The sequence below is a fragment of the Rattus rattus genome, chromosome 17 (assembly GCF_011064425.1).
Source record: "Rattus rattus isolate New Zealand chromosome 17, Rrattus_CSIRO_v1, whole genome shotgun sequence".
Taxonomy (NCBI): domain Eukaryota; kingdom Metazoa; phylum Chordata; class Mammalia; order Rodentia; family Muridae; genus Rattus; species Rattus rattus.
Window position 1 is genome coordinate 18,739,191 of NC_046170.1, and position 25,988 is coordinate 18,765,178.

General features: G+C 41.1%; 1 pseudogene; it reads left to right on the forward strand.

Moving 5' to 3' along the window:
* Positions 1–25,578, forward strand: part of LOC116886637 — a 33,845-nt pseudogene extending 8,267 nt beyond the window's left edge.
* Positions 25,579–25,988: the final 410 nt, after the last annotated feature.

Sequence of the window (25,988 nt, forward strand, 5' to 3'; positions counted from 1 at the left end):
GAATCACCTATGCTTGAAAGCCACTAGTGGGTGCTAAGGACTTAACATGGTCCTCTGCAAAAGCAGCAAGTGCTTGTAACTACTGATCCATTTCTCTAGGCCCTGAAATTCTAAAATTGTAATAATTTGTATGTTCAATTGGAAGACTGTTTTTAAAAAAAACTGGAAGGTTGTTCTCATCGGTGCTTCAAAGATCTGCTTCCTACAAATAGTTCAGTAAAACTTAACTGAGATGTTCTCTGTCTAATAAAGTCTCATTTGATGCTATCTTGTGACCCTCCCTTCCCTTTTGCCTTCAACCTACTCCCCCCAAACCCCACACCCACCTCCCACATCCTAACCCCATATCTCACCTTCTTGATTCTTTTTTCTACTGAAGAAAAGACCCATTCCCCAAATTTTAGCCAAATACCTGTAGGAAAGCCAGTGCTCTGTGGCATTGCTCTAAGGGAAGGAAAATATAACAAAGCCTTCACCCAGTACCCTCTTTTCTGTTCCCACTTTCCCTCACACACAGAGCACTTTATGTCCTAAAATTTTCTGGATAGAGATTTGAAGAACATAGCCTCTGTCCTCTTTAGGGCTGACATTGAAGAAACTTGTTTCTCAGCCTCGCCTTCCAGTAACATCTGGACTAAACATCTGTCAGGGCTGCTTCTGCACCCACCTGTGCTGCTGAAGCTCCCTGCTCTCCAAGGATTGTGAATCCATTGCACCACCACTGTAGCCTGGCTTTGGCTTTTGGTCAAGAAAGCATGATGTTCTCTGGGGAACTTTCTAGCTGGGAAGCTGTGGCCTCCCTCCTAGACCCACCATTGTTGTTTGTTTGTTGTTTGTTTGTTTGTTTGTTTGTTTAGTTTCTTCAGCCTCATCAACACAATCCCTACATCTTACACAGGGTGTTCCTTAAACACCTAGGAAGTCTCTTCTTCCCCTCTTACCAATCCCTTAGGAAAAACTGAACTATCCATTAATGAGAACAAACCATGTTCTTTCCAATCTCAATTCTGTCGTGTGTGTTTGTCCTCTCCTAAGTACTGAAACCACTCAGATGACAGCATGGACTTTGAGAAGTCTCTGCCATTTCTGTCACAAATTGAGTTACTTCTGGGCTCTCTTCAGCTCGTCCATCTACAGCATTACTCCTTTTTGATGGAAATTTCCACTCATTACACACCTTCACTTCTCACAGGAGAGAACACTTTTAAACCAGAAGTGAAGACAGCACTTAGAACATTAGAACGACCAGCATGAGGCTTCCCTTCCATGGATAAGGTGGGATAGGAAGACAGAGGTGCAGGAAAGGAAGGGACTTGTCCCTCTCCTCGGAATCTGACTTGTTACTAGCTAAGAGTCATGGGATTTTATCAAAGCTGAACTATAAATAGCTATACCCTCTTTACTGAGAAAGCCTCACAAATGAGATTATAAACCATGTTTGGTCAAGACACATGTCTTATCCTCTTTTTGGTCAAAAGGAGGCACAGTCAGGTCAGAAAGAAGCACAATGAACACAGGAAAAGTCCTCTGACCTTTTTGGCCTATGCTTTTATCCTTTTCTTCTCGGTTGACTTGTACAATACAACTTACAACCTCACTGATGGAAGGAATTTTATTAAGATAAAAATAATACCTAAGCATTTGACTTTAATAACGGATGCTCCCAGAAAAGGGCAGGCACAACTAGACTGAAGAGTCTACAGGAATATTTGATTGGCTAGAATTCCTGGTTGAAAAGAATAAGAATGTTACAGATACACAGGCATATTTGCCTGAGGCTACTCTAGGATTTTTCGTATCTCTCCATTGCTCACTTTCTTCTGTACTCACCTCACAACCTTTTAACTGTGAGGTCAAACATCTGGAATGTATTCTTTGCAGGGTACTGGCTTCTACCAACCAAGAAGCTAAAGCTGCCATTAAGACAACATGTAAGACTATGACAGATTCCCTGCCTTGCTGGAACCCACCTACCTCTTTCCCCCACCACTGCATTTGATAAATCTTTGATTTATGATTTTCTTTTTTTCTCCTGAGACTATTAAATATCCAATACCTTCAGTGTTGGAACATGTTGTTCAAGGCAACCTGTACCTATGTCTCTGTCCATGGTCTTGCATATTTGGCTCAGAATAAACTGCTTTATGACTTTGAAGGGAAAGCTGTGCTTTATGTGGACAACTTAATCTTTTTAACTTAGATACGGATTATATTTAGCTTAGATACAGATATACAGCTTTAGAACCATGAATTCACATGCATGCAGGTGCTATTAAGGCACATCTGTGTGTGTATCTTAAATCTATCTATTGGTGTATACATTGTGATACTCAACGAACTCCAACTTGCTTCACTCTCCTGAAATTTCTTTTCTGTGACATAAGTGAAGCCTCTCCAGCTGCACTGGAGCAAAGTCCCAGGGAACACCTCAGGCTGCTTGACTCTTCCATTTGATTTGATAGTCTGTGGACTTGAAAAATGTCTTTCTACAACATTCCCTCCTAAGATGACTAAAACAGGGTATAAATTAAAACCAAAAGACTTCTAAATATCCCCAAACTATACAGTTAGACAGGCTCAGTTAATGCACTTTGTCCTACTTGCCCTGAAGTCAGGGACTAATTAATTAACAAATTCCAACAGAATGCCTTAACTATGACCATCTAATAGTTTTATGTGACTATTATAAAGTTATTATAAAATGTTTGCATTTTAAACTAAAAATGCCTGTCTCAGAGCTCTTATAGTAAGAGAAGACTGAGTTAAACCTGACAGCAAGCCTCATCCTTGACAACTTTATCTCATGTTTTCTTTACCTCTGCAAATACTAGTATCTAGGTCTAACCTCATCAAAAAGTCATCCCTTAAAAATGCAAAATTAGAGTTTCTAAGCTCTCTATATCAATTGGTGAAATAAAATAAGTAATAAAAATCTCAAGGCTCTAATGAAAAGAGCTTGGAAGATAGCAAATGAAAACAATGAACGGAAAGTACCATGTGTTGTGTGTGTGTGTGTGTGTGTGTGTGTGTGTGTGTGTGTGTGTGTATGCATGTGCATGTGTATTCAAGTGCATGTGTACTGTGTGTGTACTGTGAAGCATGCAGGAATGATTATGGCTACACATATATTTGTATGTTGTTGTCTTAGGGTTTCATTGCTGTGAAAAGACACCATGACCAAAGCAACTCATATGTTAAAAAAACAAAAAACAAAAAATAAAAAAATTTAATTGGGGAATTGGGTGGTATGGCTTACAGGTTCAGAGGTTTAGTCCATTATCATCTTGTCAGGAAGTATGGCAGAATGCAGGCAGATATGATTCTGGAGGAGTCAAAAGTTCTACATCTTGATCAGAAGGTAACAGGAAAGGACTGCCTTCCAAGACATCCAGAAGGAGGCTCTCTTCCACACTGGGAAGAGCCTCAGCATAGGAGGCCTTAAAGCCCACCCCCACTGTAACACACTTCCTCTAACACTTCCTCTTCCACACCTCTTCCAATAAGGCCACACCTCCAAATAGTGCCGCTTCCTATGGCCAAGCACTCAAACTCGTGAATCGGTCGGGGCCAAACCTATTGGAAACACCACAGTTGTCTTCATGATATTAAGCTGATGAACAGGTGAACAGTCATAAATTAAGTAAAATGAATCCAAAAGCATCTCAAAGTTCACATGATTTGGGAAATCTTTAAGGTTCTGCTGAACTAAATAAAGCGGTGCTAATTAGATATGTGTATCATTTCTAAACAATTTATACTTTTAAAATAATTACTGTACATATCTAAGCTGTATAAATGTGGCCAGGAGAGATGGCTCAGTGGTTGGGAGCACTGGCTGCTCTTACATAGGACCTAGAGGGTTCTCATAACCCACACTGCAGCTCACAGTGAACCCCAGCTCCATGGCACCCAATGCCCTTTTCTGGCCTCTGCAAGCACCAATCATGCACACAATGCACATACATACACGTAGGCAGAGCATCCATGCATATAAAAATAAATAAATCCTAAAATGTATAAATCCCTGAATGTATTATTTGATATTATTTAAAGGCGAAGAATATTTGAGTATATTCTACATCTAAGAATTGTATTATTGAAAATGTGTATTCTGAGGCAGAAGTTACTTGCTGGGACTCGGAAGCTTGGGCTTGTGCATCTGCCTAGGGTTAGCTCAGTGGGGTGAGCAATAAGACAGGCACTTTGAGACTTTGAAGAAGACAAGTTTGACTGTGATCTTTTGGAGAGAGTCTGAGGCTTAGCTCAGATTGCCCTGGACCTCACCGTGGCATCCAGGTCATTTTCGAACCCCTGTCAGTCTTCTGCAGGCCACACCAGCGTGCCTGGTCTTTCCCTTGTGAGAACAGAGGATCTCACTGTTGGCTCCAGCTGGCTTAGCAATCCTTGAGCTTCCAGGATGCTTAGAATTTGGATGGAAAAATCATATTAATAAAGGAAGGCAACTCTCCTCTTTGGGATGTTGTTTAAAACTTTTTTTAAAAAATGTTCATTTCTGTAAATTATACATGCGTGCACTTCTTTGGGGAGCTATTTCACAGCTGCTGTACATAATATACAATAAGCAACGTAAAACGTCAGGTAGGTGAAGAAAGTCAGACATTTTCATAAGGAAAGTTACAAGTGTGAATTCACTTTTGGGTTTTGGTGAATTTAAAGAAAAAGTACTGGTTGAGAGAGAAATATCTATTGACAATATGTATATGTAAAACCCAACAAAACTACAGGCCCAAACAGAAGATTTTAACAAGGTGCAGAATGTCTGAGCAGGTTGCAGTTACAAAAGGTTTAGAAAATAGAATGTAAAATTTTGTTTAAAAGCAATTTTCTGTCTGAGCAAGTTGGGTATAATTAGAAGAGAATTGTCTGTAGATGAAGCCTTTTATGTCAAAAACACACACTCCAAGCTAAAGTACAGTGTTAAAACAATACTTTTCTTTGGAATGTTGATCTGCTCTTTATACAAGACGGGGAAAGGTATTACTGTTCAGACTGCTGGCCTGCGAAACAGAGGTCCCAGGCTTTAGCAAGGTAATTTCTAGCAGTTTGTACTGTCAGTTACTAGGTCTTCACTACATAAGGAAGCCCAGTCTTTGGAACTTTGGAAGTGCGAAGTTTTAGGAATACTGTTTACAGAATGAAAAACAATTGTTTCTTATACCACTGAGATTCATGTGGCTTAAATACATTTGGCTTAAATGTATTTAAATGCGTTTGCAACATTTGCTTTCAATAGTTTATCTCATGCAGGATGGAAGGTGCCAGCTTTTAGTGGTCTCCACATGACGAGAAGCATGCAGGTGCCTCTCATCATTCTCCATCGATATTTTTTCATAATTATAATCGTTCCAATTTGCATTCTTTTTAAAATCATTATGTTCAACCTAGGTTTGTCTTAATTTTTTGTTGCTTTGTTATGTTTTATTTTGTTTTTGAGACAGAGTTTCTCTGTGTAACAGCCCTGGCTTTCCCCGGAACTCAGCAGGACAGCTTCGAACTCACAAAGAGTCTCGTGCCTCTGCCTCCAAGTGCTGGGATCAAAGACATCCACCCAACCACCATCCAGTTTCTTTAGCCTTGACTGTCCTGGAAGTCATTCTATAGACTAGGCTGGTCTTGAACTCATAGAGATCCTCCTGCCTCTGCCTCCCTTATGCTGAGATTAAAGGCATGTGCTACCACCATCCCAGAATTTGTCTTCATTTTAATTTTGAATGTAAAAGAATGGAATTCAGTATTAAAAGGTGCGTTAAATAACATGGCCTTCTACATTTGACGTTACAATCCATTTTCATCTTCAGGTGGGTGACCAGGTTCGTGATATAGCATGTATTTCAAACCTTTGCATCTTTTTCAGATTATAATACAATTACATCTCTCCCCTTTCTTCCCTTCAAACACTCCCACACACCCATCCCACTCCCCTTCAAATTCATGGTCTTTTTAAAATTAATTGTTCTTACATTCATTTAAACCTAGGTATTTTAAATAAAGATTTGAAAATTAGATTTTAAAATTAAGGGTTTTTTTTTCAATCTATAATTAACCTTGATAGTTTTGCAGAACCCAGGACGTTTAAGAGATACATCTTAGACATGTTTTATAAATGAGTTGTTTATGCTTCGTGTTCATACGAGACTACTTATATTCTCTCAGTATATTAGTCCTCATTTGAATTCTGTAGTCATTATTGGATGAAACTATTATATTCCATAAAAATAACCAAATTCTCTTTCAGTAGGGAATAATCATCAGTAAGTTCTTCAGCCGTGGCTGTTTAGTGTCCTATTCACAGTTAGGCAGCCTTAGTCTTGAGACAGTCTAGAAACTTCCGCAAACAGTGAGAACACCGTCTTCAAGAAGGTCCACAAAGGGGCTGGGGATTTAGCTCAGTGGTAGAGCGCTTACCTAGGGAAGCGCAAGGCCCTGGATTCGATCCCCAGCTCCAAAAAAAGAACCAAAAAAAAAAAAAAAAAAAAAAAAGGTCCACGAAAGAATGAAAACAGCTGTGATAAGTGCTAACTTCTGTGAACCCAAGGCCACACCTCTGGATTCTGTTAGGACCTAGAGAGCACTAAAAAGAGGCTGGTCCATTTATAAAATTTCTAACCAAGAGTGGCAGAGCTTGCTTAAGTCACGTAACATGAATGGGTGGGGCGGATTGTTTGTTTGTTTGTTTTGAGGAGTTATGGGTTTCTATCAAGTTTTGTTGCAAACCCATCTTTGAATTTTGATGTGACTCTAACAATAGAGGGCTTTCCTCCTTTGTATGTTCCCTGAGAGAGACACTTATGCAAAATAGACTTAACTTGTACATGGTCCTTCATGGCTGTCTGTTCTGTTTTGAACACTCTGCCAAACACTCTTGTAACCCATGGAGAGTTTCTCAACGCCAATGCAATATTCAGTTTGCTATCTTCAAGAGGAAAAGGTTGGGATTTTCAGATTGTTCTTTTGCTGGTCACCATTCTTTATTCTATTTTTGCTTTGATTATGTAACTGTCAATCCTAATGTGTATACCTTAATGCTTCAAAACTGTAAGTAAAATTAAAAATTGTGGTAGCCTAATCATTAGATGTACTACAGGACTCTACGAAAGTCACATGACTGAGGCCTCTGATGAGAACTTTTGTGGCTGCCTGTGGCACAACCTAGCTTCTCCCTTACGAAGTGGGACATGGCCAAATAGGAAAGAACTTGCCTATCAACACCAGACTTTAGTTCTTTAGTTCTTGGCAACCATTCATCAAGAAACAATGCCTGTCCCACAAAGATTATTGTCAAGGCTGGAAAAAAAATGAGAGCATACTTTAAATGTCGTAAAAATGAGGTCACAAAATTGAAGAGAATGAGACTGCAGTCACCTGAGTCATTCTGACCTAACACATATTTCTGCGGACCCCCTGACATTATAAAGATAAGGAATTATAACCCCACTAAGTGGGGGATATTAGCAATACTCTAAATGTATAAAACAGATTCATTCTGCACCTGATTAACTATCAAATTTCTTTCCATCCAGTCATGGCATTGCACACACATTGCCTTACGGGAGTCATTAGCGATATTGCTGTAGCAGAAGGATCTGAGAAGGCAACTCAGTGTTGCCGAAGGTGTTTGCCCGCCTCCACTCATATGCATTTCTGGGGAGCCAAGGAGGAGTCATGCTGTAGTGGCATGGGCAGTGGCAGTCACTGTTTCAGACCAACATGACACAGGAAGGGAAGGATGGTGACGGCAAGCAGGCAGCACTGGCATCTACCACAGCAGCAGAGAGCTGAGTCAGCAATTCTCTGGAGCCTACCTGGAAGGAAAGCATTGATAGGTGCCTGTCTGTCCCTGCAGAGGAAGCACCATGTCTCCACCCTCCCACTACATGACCAAGCCAACTAGGGGGGACTTAGGAGGAAAGCATTGTGAAATTAATGGGATTAACAACCCTGGAATCCAGAGAAGAATGCCACGGTTACTATCATCTCCCCCAAATTATCACAGTAACACTGACTAAAAATCAACCACTGAACTAGGACTCATGTAAAAGATCTGACAAGTTATTTAGATAATTCATAGCACCCGTAGTCTTATGTCACTCAGATCATAAAATCAATTGTATAGCTATTGTCTTAAATCTTAATAGTTTATATACAAATTCATCTCGCCATCTATACTAATATTTTGAATGTTATTTTTCCAGTTAACTTTAATCGGCCTCTATTTCATGTAAATTACAGCCTATATCTGTCCTTGGTCACTAAGTGACCCCTGAAGAAAAATTCAGAACCAGCACATAGTAGCCCAAAGTATTATCTACAAAATAGTTAAATAACTGAATAAATGTATACTCAGAAGTCACTTCCCAGTCCCAATGCCTAGGTCAATAATTCAATTACACACACGTACAAAGGTTTGAAAGAACCTATTAAGCATAAGGCACTATAGGAAATCTATGGAGGTGGGACAAAAACATTCCTCTAATCCCTCTTCTCAAACAGAAGAAACCCTAATGAGAGATAGATGTCTGACACACACTGCCACTCTGAACTCTATGTCCCAGCAGCAGCAGACCCTTCGGGAAGTCTGGTACCTATCGCCATGCACAGGACTCATGTCTGGTACGTTAGGGACAGTGAACAGCCAGTGTGTGGTGTTAGGCATGGACAACAGCTACACTGTGCTAGAAGCCATGTTCCACTCAAGGTTGTGGCTCTCAAATGGAGACAGCCCTTGTCTCTGCTCTGGATGGCACCACAGTGGGTGCCGTGACTGAATTTCTTGGTTTTGTTTTCCCTCTTTGGAAGTTAGGAGTTACTGCTATGCACTTATTATCAACATGGGTGTTTCAGCCATTCTGTTAAGTTCTGTTCACTTTCACCTTTATAAACTCTATGGTCATGTTGCTCTCCTAATGCACGAACGTATCCTGCTCATTTTCAGAGGCAAATGGGCCTCACATGGAGAGAAACCTAGAAACAACCCTGTTATTTTATTGGTGCCGTTTCTATGATAATTTTTAACAAAATAGAATAAAAAGATACAGCTTGGAACGACTTCTAGAATCCATGGAATCAGGGCTAAAAATTACTTCCTTGTTCTGATACATGGATTTAGCAAACCATAGCTACAAAAACATGTAGATTCCATCTGAATTTTAGAAGGACATGCTTCTGGAACATCACTTCAGACAGTAACGGGGGATTCTCAAGCATCACTTCAGACAGTAACAAGGGATTCTCAACTCCTCCTCACATGCCAAACATAAAAACAGAAAGTTTCTTTTGTACTTTGTATCTGATGCACTCGTGGATCGAGTGATGATCCGGGTGTTCATGGCGAATGTGCAGCCTCCCCTTCTCCCTCCATGCTTGTGAGCGCTGCATTAAAAATGCTGAGAGTTCCAGGGACTAAGCCACTACCCAAAGGCTATACATGGACTGACCCTGGACTCTGACCTCATAGGTAGCAATGAATATCCTAGTAAGAGCACCAGTGGAAGGGGAAGCCCTGGGTCCTGCCAAGACTGGACCCCCAGTGAATGTGATTGTTGGGGGGAGGGTGGTAATGAGGGGAGGATGGGGAGGGGAACACCCATATAGAAGGGGAGGGGGAGGGGTTAGGGGGGATGTTTGCCTGGAAACCAGGAAAGGTAATAACAATTGAAATGTAAATAAGAAATACACAATTTAATAAAGATGGAGAAAAAAAAACCACTGGCTGAGAGTTAAGTTAAAATCTAAGCTCCTTATAGGAAACCATTCATCTCTCACTCCATTCCAGCATTCTATCACTTTTCCTGAATTCAACAAAGAACTCGGAATACGCTGCTTCTGTCCCAACCAATTGGAAATAAAAATAGCACTATATTAGAAGCATCTTACCTTTCGTGAACAGGAGTCGTTTCAGAATAGAAACTAAGGTCTCATTCTGAGCATTCTTTACAGCCACTCCTTCTGTCATTCATCACCAATAATTGGATAAAAAGCAAGAAGAAATGTCTATAGGTCTTTTGGAAAAACCTCTCCATATTATGCAGAACTAAAACCATTTCTCGGTGGGCCCAGAGCTCAGTTCAGCAGTAGAAGTTGCCTGGGTTAATGCAGTAAGTCAGCAAAGCAACGGATCTAATATCAACCCCTCCTTCTGTCCCTGTTTTACTAAGCAACATGGCCGTATCCTGTGTTACTCAGTTGAGCTGTGCTCTAGACCTTCCCACTGGCAATAAAAAGATAAAGAAATAAAGAGTATTGCATAAACGAAGTCAGCAAAGCTGACTAGTAATCTAGTAATGCAGATTATAGATCCAGGCTAATAAAAATGTTTCATGTTAAAAGATCATTGCACCACCAACGGCAATCATGAATGGGAAGTCTGTAATATACATATGTGTAGAGGATTCTACAAAAGTCACATGACTGAGGCCTCTGATGAGAACTTTTGTGGCTGCCTGTTGTACAACCTAGCTTCTCCCTTACTAACTGGGACAAGGCCAACTTATATATTATATATATATATATATATATATATATATATGATCTGTAATATATCAGTGTCTTATGTGCTATAGAACAGCAGCGTAACCGGAGAACCCTACTTTCCTATCTCTCACAGTTTCACCACAGTTTGAATCTTTGGGCAGTAATTTATATTCTCTACCAGAGCACCAGGCCCCAGTAAAACAGAGCGGTGTTTACAAACTGTAATACACACATCCCTCGTTGAGCTTGTGAGAACATTCTGTTCTGTGTGATCGCACTGGATCTGCTTTACCGTTCCCTCTGAGAAGTGGAAATAATCACATAATTCAGCTCTACGTTTCCCTGCGTGTGGACAGGTTGCAACGTGCTCTGCCTTGCTTTCTGAGGAGGTAAAGGACAGCGAGTAGAAGATGCCGTAAAGTCTCTGCCCCATCAGGGCACCTTGCCATTGTGTGCAAAGGCCAGGAGATGCTAGAGTTTGGACCATACGTGCCTTCAAAGAGTCATTGTGCTTGCTTTCCATGATGTCTCTAGTGGGAGTTGGACTTTAGTAGAAGGGGGTGAGTAGGAATACTTTAAGACATTGGGACAGGCCCCTGAAGGGGACTGAGGTAGCCCGCCTCATCTCTTCCTTCATTTCCTGGGCATGAGATGGACAGCTTTGTTGAGCCCCTGCTGTGCTATCATCCCACAGGCCCAGAGGCAACAACAAAGCCAACTAAATTATCCAAAATTGTAGGCCAAAGATGGTTCTCGTATTTATGACTTTATTACCCTGGTATTCAGTGATAGAAACTGAATAACACAAGAGAGATGTTAAAAACGACTAAGACAGAACAAAAGATGGTTGGATAGCCATCCTCCTTAAAGATGAAACTACATATCTGGTACAAAACTCTCATTCTAATCCCCCTCCCCCAAATGTCAGTGGAGGGCTGGAGAGAACAGGGCCAGGGAGTGTCTGGGATAGTTTGCGACACAAACTATTTATCTGAGAGGAGGGACCCTCAACCAGGAAAATGCCTCCATAAGATCCAGCCATGATCAGTCATCAATGGGGGAGGGCCCGGCCTATTGTGGGTGCTACCACCCCTGGGCTGGTGGGCCTGGGTTCTATAAGAAAGCAGGCTGAGCAAGCCATGAGGAACAAGCCAGTGAGCAGCGCCCACCATAGCCTCTGCGTCAGCTCCTGCCTCCAGGTTCCTGCCCTGCTTCAGTTCTTGTCCTGGCTTCTTTGATGATGAACAGGGATATGGAAGCCAAATAAACCCTTTCCTCCCCACCTTGCTTGTATTTCATGACAGCAATGGTAACCCTAACTCAGAGAGAGGGTGTTTAGTACCTAACTCCCAGTTTATCTGTTTAATATCTTAGAAGCTTTAAAAGAATGAGACAATTGTCAAACGTTTCATAACATTATGTCAAATTCACAAAAATCATAAGATAAATATAGTATAAAATAGCATAAACCATAAAACCTAAATCCATTTTTCTCCAGACAGCAAAAATTAACTAGAAGCTAAGATAAAAATAAGAACAAGTATAGAAACAGACACCCCATCTAGCTGAGCCACCTCTGTCTTTAGACAAATAATTCATTATTTTTAAAAAGAATTGTCTTGTATACTTATTCCATGAGGATGATAAGCGCTGATGATCTGACTGACCTAAATATCATACACGGGCACTAGGAAGCTACCCAAAATGGTTCTCAATACCAAACCAGAGACAAGTTGGGTGAGGGAAAAGAGATTCATGTTGTCTTATAATTCATACGTATCTCAGAATTCATGAGTATCTCAGAATCCATACTAATATAAATAAATAAATAAATAAATAAATAAATAAATAAATAATGAATGAATGAATGAATGAATGAATGAATGAGTAAATGTGAAAGACACAGGTCTCCTGAGCACAGGATCTTAACAACCTATGTAGATGGTTCACTACAAATGTAGAGAGCGGTCTCCACACTCCTCCTCCACAGTCATGAGCTGTGTGGGCTGAGTCCCTTCCGAAGAATCCGGTGTGGAAGGGATAGTAGTGACGTAATTCTGTAGTGTGACACTGACCAACCATTCCCAACAGGTGACCAAGATGAAAGGGAAAAATCGTGTCATGATAAGGAATCTTAGTAAGTGGTGAGAACAGCATTTCGATCTTGAGGTCTTCCTTCCCCCCCAAAACCACGAAAAGCCAGCAGTGTCAGGTGACAGCTTCGCACTCCAGCCAGGCGTCCTACGGTATATCTCACTGGTATTCCTCACGGCTGCCAAGGTCAGCCAAAGCCACACAGGTCCATGAAACTGTCACAGGCAAATGTGGACTCCAGAGACATGACAACTCAGAAATAAGGTAAAAAATCAGTGGGATTTCAGGACAAAAAAAATGAAATTAGATAAAAAGTAAAGAAATCTTGGTGATGTGTAAGCTGTAGTTAATGGTGCAGTTAATGACGAGTGTTGGTTCGTTAGTCATAACGAATGCACCATTGTGAGATTTTATCAGGGAAAATCGTGTGTGAGCTGCATGAGAATTGCATTGCCCCAATTTGTCTATAAATCCCAAGTTGTTCTAGAATAAAAGCAGATTTTTAACAAAAGTCATGCAAGTATAACTCCACAGCATTACCATATCCCAGTTTAAGAGCCTTCCAGGTACCTTCATGTTAGACATAAACTCTAGAGAGAACACTCGGTCTGGCCTCCCTGCCAGTCACACTGTGTCTTTGGACAGGGATCTCCTGTCCTTGACATTTATGCGACATACATGAGGCTTAACAAATGCTGGATGAATCCCAAACACATGGTTCTGTGTATCAGCTACATTCACTGCTAATTTTATTTTATTCAGTACAAATCAGGAACATGGTTAGGAAGTGTATTTCAAAAATTATGATGCCCTCCTTTCAAAGTTCAATTAAAAACTACTGCAGAAAGAGACCGTTTTCTTCCAGCGATGATTAGGAAGTTTATCTTCGCTTGTGTAAATCACTCGCTGTGGACTCAAACAAGATGACTTTTCCTTTCGTAGTGGATCCTGTCTACCCACTGTGTAAAGAGAAGAAAGGGCAGCTTTATTATGAAGTCGGATTGCTAAATTTGTGTTACCGTCACCGTTTCTCTGGCAACCACTGATATGAGGAAAGTAATAAGCTGACTGCAGGGTGGAGAAGAAAGGCATGCCTTCTCCTGGGCTACCTAGCCCACCCTCTTTGGAAATGCCTCAGCCTTTCCACACAGCAGTGAGCATTCAGGAGCAAAGCGCTCACTGGAGAGAGACGGTACCACTACCCACTCTTGGCACTGCACCATTTGGATAAAGAAAAATTTCTCAAAATAAATTAAGTAGCTACAACTCAAAGTTGTTCTTTTATATTTTGTAAGAAATTATTTCACTCATAATTCTGATGCTGTTCTTTCTTAATATTTTTTATACTAGCCATGTGTGCAGGTTGAGATAGTTTCCACAGGAAAAGTTATTCATGGGAGAAGGAAAAAGGAACTGCTCAGCCATTCTTTTCCAGAAAGAGGATTAACATCCCACCTTGAAAGAAAAATAGGAAGAGTCTAAAGAAATCCAACTTCTTCAGAAAAATTGCAAGTTAAATAAATAAAAATAGAGCTACACATGAAATGTATTACGACGTATGTATAACTAATTTCAGTTGTTGGTAAGGTTTTTGAATACGTTTCATTGTACTCATTCAAATCAAGAACATGGTAGTTTAACAAGGTAGCTGGTGATTCTGGTGTGTGTGTGTGTGTGTGTGTGTGTGTGTGTGTGTGTGTGTGTGTGTGTGTGTGTACACATGTGATATCTGTGTTATACACATGCATACATGTATGTGTTCAGAAATACTGAAAGGCCATTATTCCCTTTCAAAAATCTTGATTTTCTGGTAGTTTGTTTTCCTTCACAGGACATTTGAATGTTCAGAGTAAGCCAGCATTTATCAAGCACTGAGCGTGCCCCTGGTGCTGCTTTGAACAGGAAGAATGCACTGCTCTTTGACTGAGTACAGAACCTCAGTGGACAGCGCAATGCATCAAATCGCGTCCTCATGACGTTCATGTTCAGCCAGAGCCCAGAATGGGATCTTATGTGAAAATAAAGTGTTTTCAGGCTGGTAAAGTTCAGAAAGGGGCACACTACAGGAAGATGGGATGTAATTCCAAATTTGTCAGTCTCAAACTGATGTCCTTACAGTAAGGAGAAATAGACACAGGAGAACAGCATGTGACAGCAGAGGCAGAACAGAGTGACTCAGAAAGCCATGAGTCAAAGGACCATGAAAGCCAGAGATCCAGGCTAGAGGCCAGAAAGCCCTTCCCCCAAGGCATCTGTGAGAGCAAGGCCCTGAAAACACGTTTATTGGTGCAGACTTGGTTCAGTTCCCCCCCCCGGGAACCCACATGACAGCTCACAACCACTTATGACTCGAGTTCCAGGGGATCTTACACTCTCTTACGACTTCTGCAGGCCCCGAGTATGCAGATGGGCCACAGACGCACTCTGGCAAATACTTATACATATAATATCAAAATAAGTTTAAAAACGGAACGGATTTAGGTGGGACAACCTTTTTAAAATACTGCATCCCTACTCATGTCTATCAGAATAGATGCCACAGATGCAAAGATGGGGTCAAGGAGAAAATGGGATTTGCTTCTTTCCTTTGCCGTTTAGAAGCCCAGACCTACACTGCACATCGCATTCATTCCTTTCACAGGGTGGTTGACGATCCCGACTACAGGATAAAAGTTTTTCAGTGAGGTTCCCAGCCATGGCTAAAAAGCAATAAAACTAAAGATGTGTGAAATGAAATTATCAGTCACAGACCTGATGAGGTTCCAAAGCAGGAGCTAGCAGCATCCTTCAGCCCTTTGCAGTCTCCCCGCGTGCTCCCGCCCCACCCCACTCGGCGCAGTTACTCAGTCTTACAACGCTGAACTGTGCCGTGATGGCTTTCTTATTCCTGACCATGCTGCTGCCCCAGACTCTGCCCGACCCTCTCACACTCCCCACTGATCTCATCATTTCTTCTCCAAAGGGCACTTTGGAGAGACTTGTAGACAAGGAGAAACCTCAGTCAAATGTGCGCCCGATTGAGTACTTGGCTCGCCCACCCACATCAGCCTCGGGGCGGAAACAAGGCTCACTACACGTGGCTCAGAAAGTAACCATTCAAGAAGAAAAGAACAAGTGGATTTCAGTTCTCTCCCATCATCCTATCCAGTACTTTATATTCTTAACGTCTGGACTAAGAAAATAAAAGTGTCTCACCCAACTTTATGACTAGTACCACATAAAAAGGAATCCGAAATAACAATAAGACACACCAGGAAATTGGGACTTCTTAGATAAATGTGCGGATGAGTTTGGGGCTTCCTTTTGCTAGAATTAGAAAAACTATCAGCAAGCTTTCCAAAAATGGAGAAGGAAAGGATGGGTGGGGCAGGGAGGGAAAAAAGGAGGGAAAAGCTTAAAAAGAAACCAGAGAGAAATAAAGTTTAAAATGTCAGTGAAATGCAAGCCTAACCAGTTAAAAATGAGAAGACAAGGTAAGGCGTCTGCGCCTGCTGCGTATCTGGAAACCTGGAGAGTGGCATTGTGCCAGTGCCGGCGCTCCCCACCCAGCTACCCTGTCCACTCTAATTCTCACAGCTGCCCCCGTTATCCTGCTCTCTCTCAGACCCAGACTTCATAGACCACCATCACACTGTCACTGAGAAGCGCCTGCCCTCCCAGGAAAACACAAAAGTAAAGCTCCTTCTTATAGCTTCATTACAGCTTTCCAGGGGACATTTTCCATGACACTTTTTTCCAGAAACTGTTTTTTTCAAAAACAGGGAAAAAAAAGGCAATGTAAATATGTGTGTGTGGGTGTGTTTATTGGGAAAATTAGCACACAGATGGGCATGCACACGTATGTACATACACACAGGGCTCATATGGGAAAGTTGGCACACAGATGAACATACACATGTATGTACATACACACAGGCTCATATGGGATAGCACACAGATGAGCATGCACATGTGTGTACACACACTCAGGGCTCACATGGGAAAGTTGGCACACAGATGAGCATATACATGTATGTATACACACACACAGGGCTCATATGGGATAGTTAGCACACAGATGAGCATGCACATGTGTGTACACAGACACACACAGGGCTCATATGGGAAGTTAGCACACAACTGAGCATACACACATATGTACATACACACAGGCTCATATGGGATAGTTAGCACACAGATGAGCATGTACATGTGTGTACATACACACAGGGCTCATATGGGAAAGTTGGCACACAGATGAGCATGCATATGTATGCACACTCACAGGCCTCATAGCCAATGTCTGACTGCAACCCTTGACTGACAACTCAGGATGTGTTATGGTGGAGGCATCCACAATCCTTCCTCTTATCCCAAAGTGAATCCAAAGCTAAGAAAGCCTCAATTAGACTTCACATCTTGCAAAAGGAAATTTTGTGTGAACCCCATTGATGCTAATCCTCTCCAGCCTGTATCATCTCTCCCACTCCTGCTCAGCCCACACCACCTCCTCCCATCCCAACCCACACCACCTCCTCCCACACAGCCTTTTCCTGAAAGGAGTAAATCATGGCACCCGATTCAGGCTTTGTTCCTACAAATTTGGAATCAAAGAGTTCATTTCCAGGTGAGGCTTTTGACTTCAAATATAAATAATGTAGACCTCGATTAGGTTAAATTGGAATAAACCTTGCCTTGTAGAAAGGTCATGCGAATTTAATTGATTTTGAGCAAGTTGATAGAAGTGGAAATAGGTTGGATGTGGAGACAGGACTGCTTCTATTTCATTGTTAAGTTCATTATCTGTCCCTGCTGTGACAGTACCCACAAGAAAGCAGGCATGCTGTATTCAATGAGGACGGAGGGTTGCCAGAACATTCTCTCCTTTGGCAACTTCATGCATGTGCAAGTGATTGGTTTGCTTTTGCATAAGCATATAATAAGGAAATAAATTATTGTATTATTTCTTTATTTGCTTGGTTTTTGATCTCCTAATGTGGAATTCTTGGCTCTGGGAGCTGAAGGAAATAACATGTTCACCAGAGTCAGCATCCTTTTGTCCTGACGTGAGACTTCTGAAAGTCTTACGAAACTGGTATTGGAAATTTGATTGATTTTAAAAAGGACTCTGTTTTATACTTTCTATTACAACACTATATTGGTTATAGTCAGTTAAGTACTTAATTTGTGCCCTGAATTTTATTAGAAAACTGTATAGATTACTTTCCCAATATTGAAGGTATGTTTTTCTCTGACTAGTAGTTATTTGTGGGCTTTCTTGTTTGTTTGTTTGTTTGTTTGTTTGTTTGTTTTGCAGTGGTTTGAATATGCTTGGCCCAGGGAGTGGCACTATTAGGAGCTGTGATGCTGTTGGAGTAGATATGGCCTTGTGGAAGGAAGTCTATCACCATGTGAGTAGACAATGTGACCCTCCTCCTAGTCACGTGAAGGTCAGCCTTCTTTTGTTTGCCTTCGGAACAAGAGGTAGAACTCTCAACTCCTCCAGCACCATGCCTGCCTGGATGCTGCCATGCTTGATGATAATAAACTGAACCTCTGAACCAGGCCAGCCTCATTAAATGTTGTCCTTTATGAGAGTTGCCTTGGTCATGGTGTCTGTTCACAGCAATAAAACCCTGAGACAGTTTTGTGGTTTGTTTTAATTCATATTGTAAAAGTCTCCAAGGAAGATGCAGTATTTAATACCTTCTCTTGAGTAAATAATTTCCTTTCCTTATGTGATACTTTCTCCTAAAGCAGTTAGATTTATGTATTAGTCAGTTTACTATTTTCACATTTTATGTCAAAAATGTGCTCTGCCTTAATTAAATGACACTACAAGGTAGCTATACTTTTCTTGAGGAAAATATTTTTCTTTGTTGTTAAAGAAGTTAATAAGCATGATAAAAACACATTTTTGCATTATAATGTTCATTACTTGATCCTCATAAATATACTGTTAGTATTTTATTTTTCAGATTTCCACCAACTATGTAGCTTTTGTCTATCTTTCTTAAACTACTTATTCTGTGACTTTCCAACTTTAACTAAATATGAATCATTTTCCTATGTATTCAACAATCTTACTAATAAACAAAATGAAATATGTTTCAATTTATTTCTTAAATTAGAAACAACAACAGCATCACTGCTGGACTTACAGAGGTGATGGCCCCTCAGTAGCCTGTGATACCTGTTACTGGGAATTGATGCTACAGGGGGACATGTTGGGTCTGGATACACTTCCTAAGTCACATCATGCCAAAGAGGAAAGAAGGGGTGAGGAAACCTTAGCTTCCAACTTTCAGCTAGAAAGAATACATACTCTTTGATGGGAGAAAATTAGATTTTGCTCCATGTCCCCTGACTAGGACTAGAAATCAGTAGGAAGAAGCTTATGGGGAGTAAGTTCTTCTACATAGAGGAGGATTTCGAGAGCACCAGTAGGAAGTGAATGCCCTGCCACCGGAGACCCAACAAAAGCTGGACCTAATGATTGCAGCGGTGAGCCCTCAACAGACTGGGAAGTTGGACTAGAATTAAAGATTCCTTACAAAGGGAACAATGAAAAACAATTGTTTTTGAAGGCAAAAGCCCTCTGCACACTTGTTCTGAGACACTTCATGAGCATTGTGGCATTGAACCATGACCTTAACAATGAATGAGTGCGGTACAAGCACTCTGTTTTCAAGTGTGTGTCAAATCTGCTGTGCAGATGGAGATCCCGGCAGTTGTGAGTAGCCACATGCAGGTGCCGGGAACCAAACTTCAGCCCTTATATAAATGACTTTAAAAGCAAAAAAAAATTTTTTTCACACAATATATCCTGATTATGGTTTACACCTACCAAATCCTCCACCCACCAAATCCATGAACTTTCTTTTTCTCTTTTACTAGAAACAATTATTATCTAAATAATGATAAAAATACAGTAAAAACAAAAAAAGAAAAAAGAAAAGAAGCCAGAGGACAGAAGAAGAAGGAGGAGAAGGAAGAGAAGAACGAGGAGGAGGAAAAGGAGGAGGAGAAGGAGGAAGAGGAGGAGGAAGAGAAGAACGAGGAGGAGGAAAAGGAGGAGGAGAAGGAGGAAGAGGAGGAGGAAGAAGAGGAGGAGGAGGAAGAGGAAGAGGAAGAAGAGGAAGAAGAGGAGGAGGAAGAAGAGGAAGAGGAGGAAAATAGGCAAAAACCCAAGAATGAAAGTACCAGAAACACAGATAGATGCAGAGACACATACACATCTTCACAGAGAGAAATTCCATAAAAACACAAAACTGGAAACCGTAATATATACATGCAAAGGACCGATATGTTTAAAAACGAAGACAGAAAACAAGACAAAACAAACAAGAAGCAAGCAAAACAAAACCCTGACAAGGCATTAAGAAACAAAGAACTTCCAAAAGTAAAAACCCCCACCACTGAGTTCATGTTGTGTGGGCCGACTACTGCTGGGCTCAAGGCTCGCCCTTCTAAGTGGTTTGATACCCAAAGAAACTGTGTTAGAGAAAACTAATTTTAAGTACTTTAAAAATCTTTTCTTTAAAAACAAAAGCGTCCAGAACTAGGGGAGAAAAACAACCTTTTTTTTTAATTACATAAATTGGAAATTATCCAAAAATGAAAATCTCTGGATTCAGGGTTGTTGTTTTTGACAAAGTATGAAGGACACTCTTTAAAACGACCCCCATCTTCGAGCTAGAGAAGTCAAACTAGGAAGTAGAGCACGGGGACAAGATCTGCTCTGCAGCCTACGGCGGCTTGTTCCTCCACGTCAGACTTTCCCAGGACCATGACATATTTTAAAGGGCAGGCCATTTGCATTTTATGAATGCAATAGGTTAGTTTCTGTCTTTTGATTTCCAGAAGACCTCCTGCCTTTTAAAGTGGAGATGGTTACCTGAATCACTAGCTAGGAGATGGTTACCTGAATCACTAACTTGGAGATGGTTACCTGAATCACTAGCTAGGAGATGGTTACCTGAATCACTAACTTGGAGATGGTTACCTGAATCACTAGCTAGGAGATGGTTACCTGAATCACTAGCTAGGAGATGGTTACCTGAATCACTAGCTAAGAGATGGTTACCTGAATCACTAACTTGGAGATGCTTACCTGAATCACTAACTTGGAGATGGTTACCTGAATCACTAACTTGAAGATGGTTACCTGAATCACTAGCTTGTCAACTCTGGGAAATAAAGATATCCGGAGAGGAGCATGCTCACTTGACTTAAACTGTCAGAAGTTTTGAATGTTTTAATTACGTAAGATTTTCTGCAATTTTATGTGGTTGCCTCTAATCTGCCAGCATAGTCTTCTTTGTTCAACTCTCAGGTAGGGATATAAATAGAATGTAACCATAGTGTGCCAAGTTTTGTGCGGTGTGTCACCAACTGTCTCTCACTGCAATCACTGACAGTAGAAAACTTATCATCAAAAAGAGTTGTAGAAAATGCACCTGCAGGCCAATATCCATACCATAAGGACATAGGCAGTGAATGGCAAATTCATAATAATGATCAGGGCTTTGGTGTCACACACTAAAGGTCACATCCACCCAGAGTGTTTTGAGATGACTGGTGAGTGCAGCTCACCTGGGCAGGACTTTACAGTATGGGTAGAACATTAGGGACAGAGATATGATCAATGGAAGAGGGCGCTAAAGAGAGAAAATGGTGTGAACACGCAGGAAGTATTTCGACAGATCAGCTAGTCTTAGTAGAAACAAAATGTTCAAGGGCAAGTATCAGAATGGTACAATGCTCAAACAGAGGTCTCAGCAGCCTTTCTCTCTCTTGTACATTTCCTTGTGTGCCTTCTTCTAAATCTTATCTGTATTTTGGACATGATGCCCCACTGTTTGTAAGGGCCCAACTATTACTATTCAAGGTTAAAAAAACTTTCCTGAAAGTTGATTTTTAAGATTCTACTTTGAGCAGAGACACAAGCAAACACTGCCACATCTTATTTTTCCTATTCTGAGAACCAAACTTGGAGAACATAAATCTTTATAAGCTTTAGTTGGTTTAGTTATGCTTGTAAATTATTTGAATTCACATGTGAGAAAGGCTCGTATATCAAGTGTCACAGACCAAGTCTTTCATTTTAAATAGCCTTATATTTCAGAACAATGCCACACAAGAATTAATGTCATTGAGTCCTGTCTTGTTCCCTTTAAGTTTGCCCCTAGAAATAGTACTTGGTATCTTCAAATCTCTGAGTCCTAATGATTCATGAGCTCTGTTTATTGCCCTAATTCTAAATATCTTCCTAGATATTAAAACAATGAAAAGAACTCCATGTCCACAGGTTGAAAAAGCCACATTGTTAAAAAACAATGTCCTTACTACACATTCAATACAACTCATCCTAACAACCAGGACTATTTTTACAGAGTTGAGAGAACAAAGAACATTTAAGAATCATAGAAAATGGGGTTGGGGATTTAGCTCAGTGGTAGAGTGCTTGCCTAGGAAGCGCAAGGCCCTGAGTTCGGTCCCCAGCCCTAAAAAAAAGAACCAAAAAAAAAAAAAAAGAATCATAGAAAATGTACTGAGAGGAGCAACATCTCTCTCTCTCTCTCTCTCTCTCTCTCTCTCTCTCTCTCTCTCTCTCTTTCTGTGTGTGTGTGTGTGTGTGTGTGTGTGTGTGTGTGTGTGTGTGTGTGTGTGTGCGCAAAACAAAAGTCATGAACTGTGGTGGATTGGGATATGGGACAGTTAGAGTAGAAAGTGGGAGATGAAAATTATGTAAATAAGGTGCTGATGCATGAAATCTTCAAAAAGAACTAATTCATGTGAAATCAGAGGAAAAAGCAACGAATAGCCCAAACTGTCTAAACAATAACAAAAAGAGCAAAGAAGAAAGCATGAGGCCACCTGCTTCAAACTATGTTGCAAAACTGCAGTGATCAAAACAGCATGGTTTTGACCTAAAGACAGACTCACAAACCAATGGACAGAACAGAGAGCCTGAAGTCAGCCTGCATGTACAGTCAACTCACGTGCATGAAAGCTGCTAAGAATGGGCACTTTTAGTTTTTGCAATAGGTGTCTCCATAAAAATTGGGTAACAAAGAATCATGAAAATAGATTAAGAAAGGGTAAAGACTATGCTTCAGTACACCCGCAGAGGTAACAAGATCCCAACAGCAGAGAAAACAAGAGAAAAAGAGAAAAATGAGTTACACCCAACAAGCATCCAAACAGCAGGGTAAACAGGTCTCGGGGCTAAGAGACAACTAGACATAGTAGGAAACTCTAAGAACATTACATCTTCACAAAGGGTTAATATCCAGATTAGATACACCATATGCCTTAACAGCCAAACAAAAATCCAATTAAAACTGGCAGTAAGTCTAAATAAACATGTCTCTATGAAAGACGTGCGAATTACTAATGGGTATATAAAAAAAGATTTAAAGGCTTAATATCAACTAAACTCAGCTGGGAACCCCGGAAACTCTAACAACAAACAACCATAGAGGCAGAAACGTCATGGGAGTGACTGACCACTTTCTGATTGAAGTCAAGCCCCGCTTCATAACTTAAAACCCATACCTGACCCCACTGTCTGGCTAAGAACCTATGACTGGTCATAGACCCTGGAGAACCTACTACCATGACTCTGCTAAACAGACATAGCATTAAACCCAGTCTGGGTGACTTCTTGCTATACCCACGGATTAGGGCATCTTCCAGCCCTGGTCTGAGTTGCTTCTCTCTGCAGTAATGGTTACCGAACAGTCTTCAGCCATAAAAATTCAATGAAATGCTGTCATTTGCAGCAATCTGGCTAGAACTGGGCATCATCATAGAAAGTGAAATAGACCAAGCTCAGAAAAGCAGCTACTACACAATTTCACTCCTATCTGGAGTCCAAAAGGTTTGAGTCATACAAGTTGAGAGTAGAGTGGTGGTTGCCAGGAACTAAGGACAGCAGAGAGAGGGAGGATGGAGGACTTGGGTGGGGGGAAGGGGGGACGGCAGAGTGCACTATCTCATAATCAGATACAAGAAGTAATTTTGGTGCTCTAGCAAGGAAGGATGGTTATGAATTATTGTGTATAAATTTTAAATCACATGCACAAGAAAAAAAAAACAGAAAAGTAAAAACTAAATAAAATATTTTCCACTCCAGTTATTTAAATTGCTCGGTGACTAAAGATTTGTGGTGCCCTCATCCTTGCTTGTAGAATCTTCCCCAGGGAGCTGTTCTTTTCAGCGGTTACTTTTCAGTAGAAACTCACAGCCAGCTAAGCCTGTCTCTTATTCACTGTCCAGAGCTCTCCACCTTCAAGCACACAGGGAGAATGAATGACCCAGCACGTTCTTGAAAATAGCTAAGATTAGGTACAATAGCCGTTGCGTTTTTGAACAGCCCTGGAAGTTTGCAATCTTGTTGAGCTAGCTTTCAGTTCCAGATCCTGAGGCTGGAGCAGCTTGTCTTTTGCTATAGGCCCTCTGATGCCTTCTGCTGCTCCATAAACTTCTGAGATCTCCCTCTGTGGTATCCAAGGCCTTCATGGGGAGCACAAATCAGGCCCTGGCATTCTGCCCTCCAGGCATATCGCTTCTTGCTTGGCAAAGCCAGGGCTTCTTAGCGTCATTTTCTTGTCTCTCCTCAGCAATGACTTGTTCTCTAAAACTGTTCTTTGTGAGAAGAGTCTCCCAGCCAGCCCTGCGCTGCTAGCATCTGAGTCATGCTGTATTGGCTCAAGCTGCTCTGCTGTGTATTCAAGGTGCTGCATGCTCTGAATATTAGCAGACGTTAATTTTATCTGTTCCACTTGAAAAAGAGTCTTCAAAACCAACCATCCAATTTAATAAAGTCACTCATAAACTAGAAGTTCCTAATGTTAATTGTGGGAAAAGGCCAACAACAATTCGCCAAAATCCACTAAAAGAAATTCAGTAATATCCCTGCTCACAGAAGAAAAGACCGCATCACCCCTGGAGCTGCAGGGAGCTCCTGAAGCACACTCATCACAGATATGTAGAGATCAAGTAAACAGCAAAAATACTTAAGCTTTTCTACAGCATGGAGGAATAGACAAGTCAAAAGTCAAAAATATAGCTCCCAAGAGGGGAGTCAACTCCCTCGGGAAACTGACATAAAGTGCCTTCTGATAACTGTATCTTTTCCAACCCCTCCATTCATAGTTCAACAAACCAATCAGACTTTATATGGACACGTTATGGTCATCCATTCATGCAATTATTACAAAATGGCCTCTCCCCATAGAGTAGATTCTATATGAAACACTAGGCAGATACTGATAAAAGAGTCCCAACAAAAGCCCCACCTACATGGCAATAACAGGAAGTCATGAATTAGTCACAACTCATAAGATTAAATGGGAAGAGGGAACTGGATAGAACCCGGAAGTGCTCCGAACATGAAAGACAGTTAAGAGGAAGACACCAGGAAGAATACAAAGCATGGGGAAGTGAGGAAGGAAACTGGCTTCCACCTCAGAATTTCACTCTTCAGACAGCTTAAAAGGCATTCAGGATACCTAGTCCACACGAAATTAAAAGGAGCAACAATTCAATAAGAGATAATACGAACACTTCCTTTTCCAAGCAGCCACCAAGATTGCTGAAGTGAAGCAGAAGTGAACCTTCCACAAGTACATCTACCATGGCATGGACCTTGACCAACTGCTGGACATGTCCTATTAGTAGCAGTGCCCTCCAGACGTGGCGCCTGAACCGTGGCCTTCAGCAGAAGCAACACTCACTGCTCAAGTGCGTGAGAGAGGCCAAGAAGGTGGTGCCACCCATGGAGAAGCCTGAGGTGGTGAAGACCCACATGAAGAACATAATCATTCTGCCAGAGATGGTTGGCAGCATGGTGGGTGTGTACAACAGCAAGACCTTCAACCAAGTGGAGATCAAACCAGAAATGATTGGCCACTACCTGGGCAAGTTCTCCATTACCTACAAGCCTGTGAAGCATGGCCAACTGGTATTGGTGCCACCCACTTCTCCTGATTCATCCCCCTCAAGTAGCGGAGGCCAATACAGGCTCGTTATTTAAAAACAAACAAAGAAAAAAACAAAAAACAAACAAGAACAAAAACAAAACAAAATTAAAAAAAAAACCGAAGATAACATATTCAGGTCTAAACATAGGACAGATGTTAAGACTTTGAACCTGTGTTCTGTGTACCAGGTAACTTGAAGCCTGCTCCTAACTGTAGCATTCTAAGGGAAGCCCTGTATATATCTTGGCAAAGATAGGAAAAGCTCTGGACTAGAAACAGCAGCCTCTGAGAAAGAACTGTTTATATAATAATTCTTCTGCATAAGCCTGGGGTTCAAGTACAGCTGTTCACATAAACAGAGCTTGGGTGGGGGATTGGGAGTCAGTGATGTCTTGTGGAAACAAATAAATCCTATCTGGACGAAAGGATCCTCAG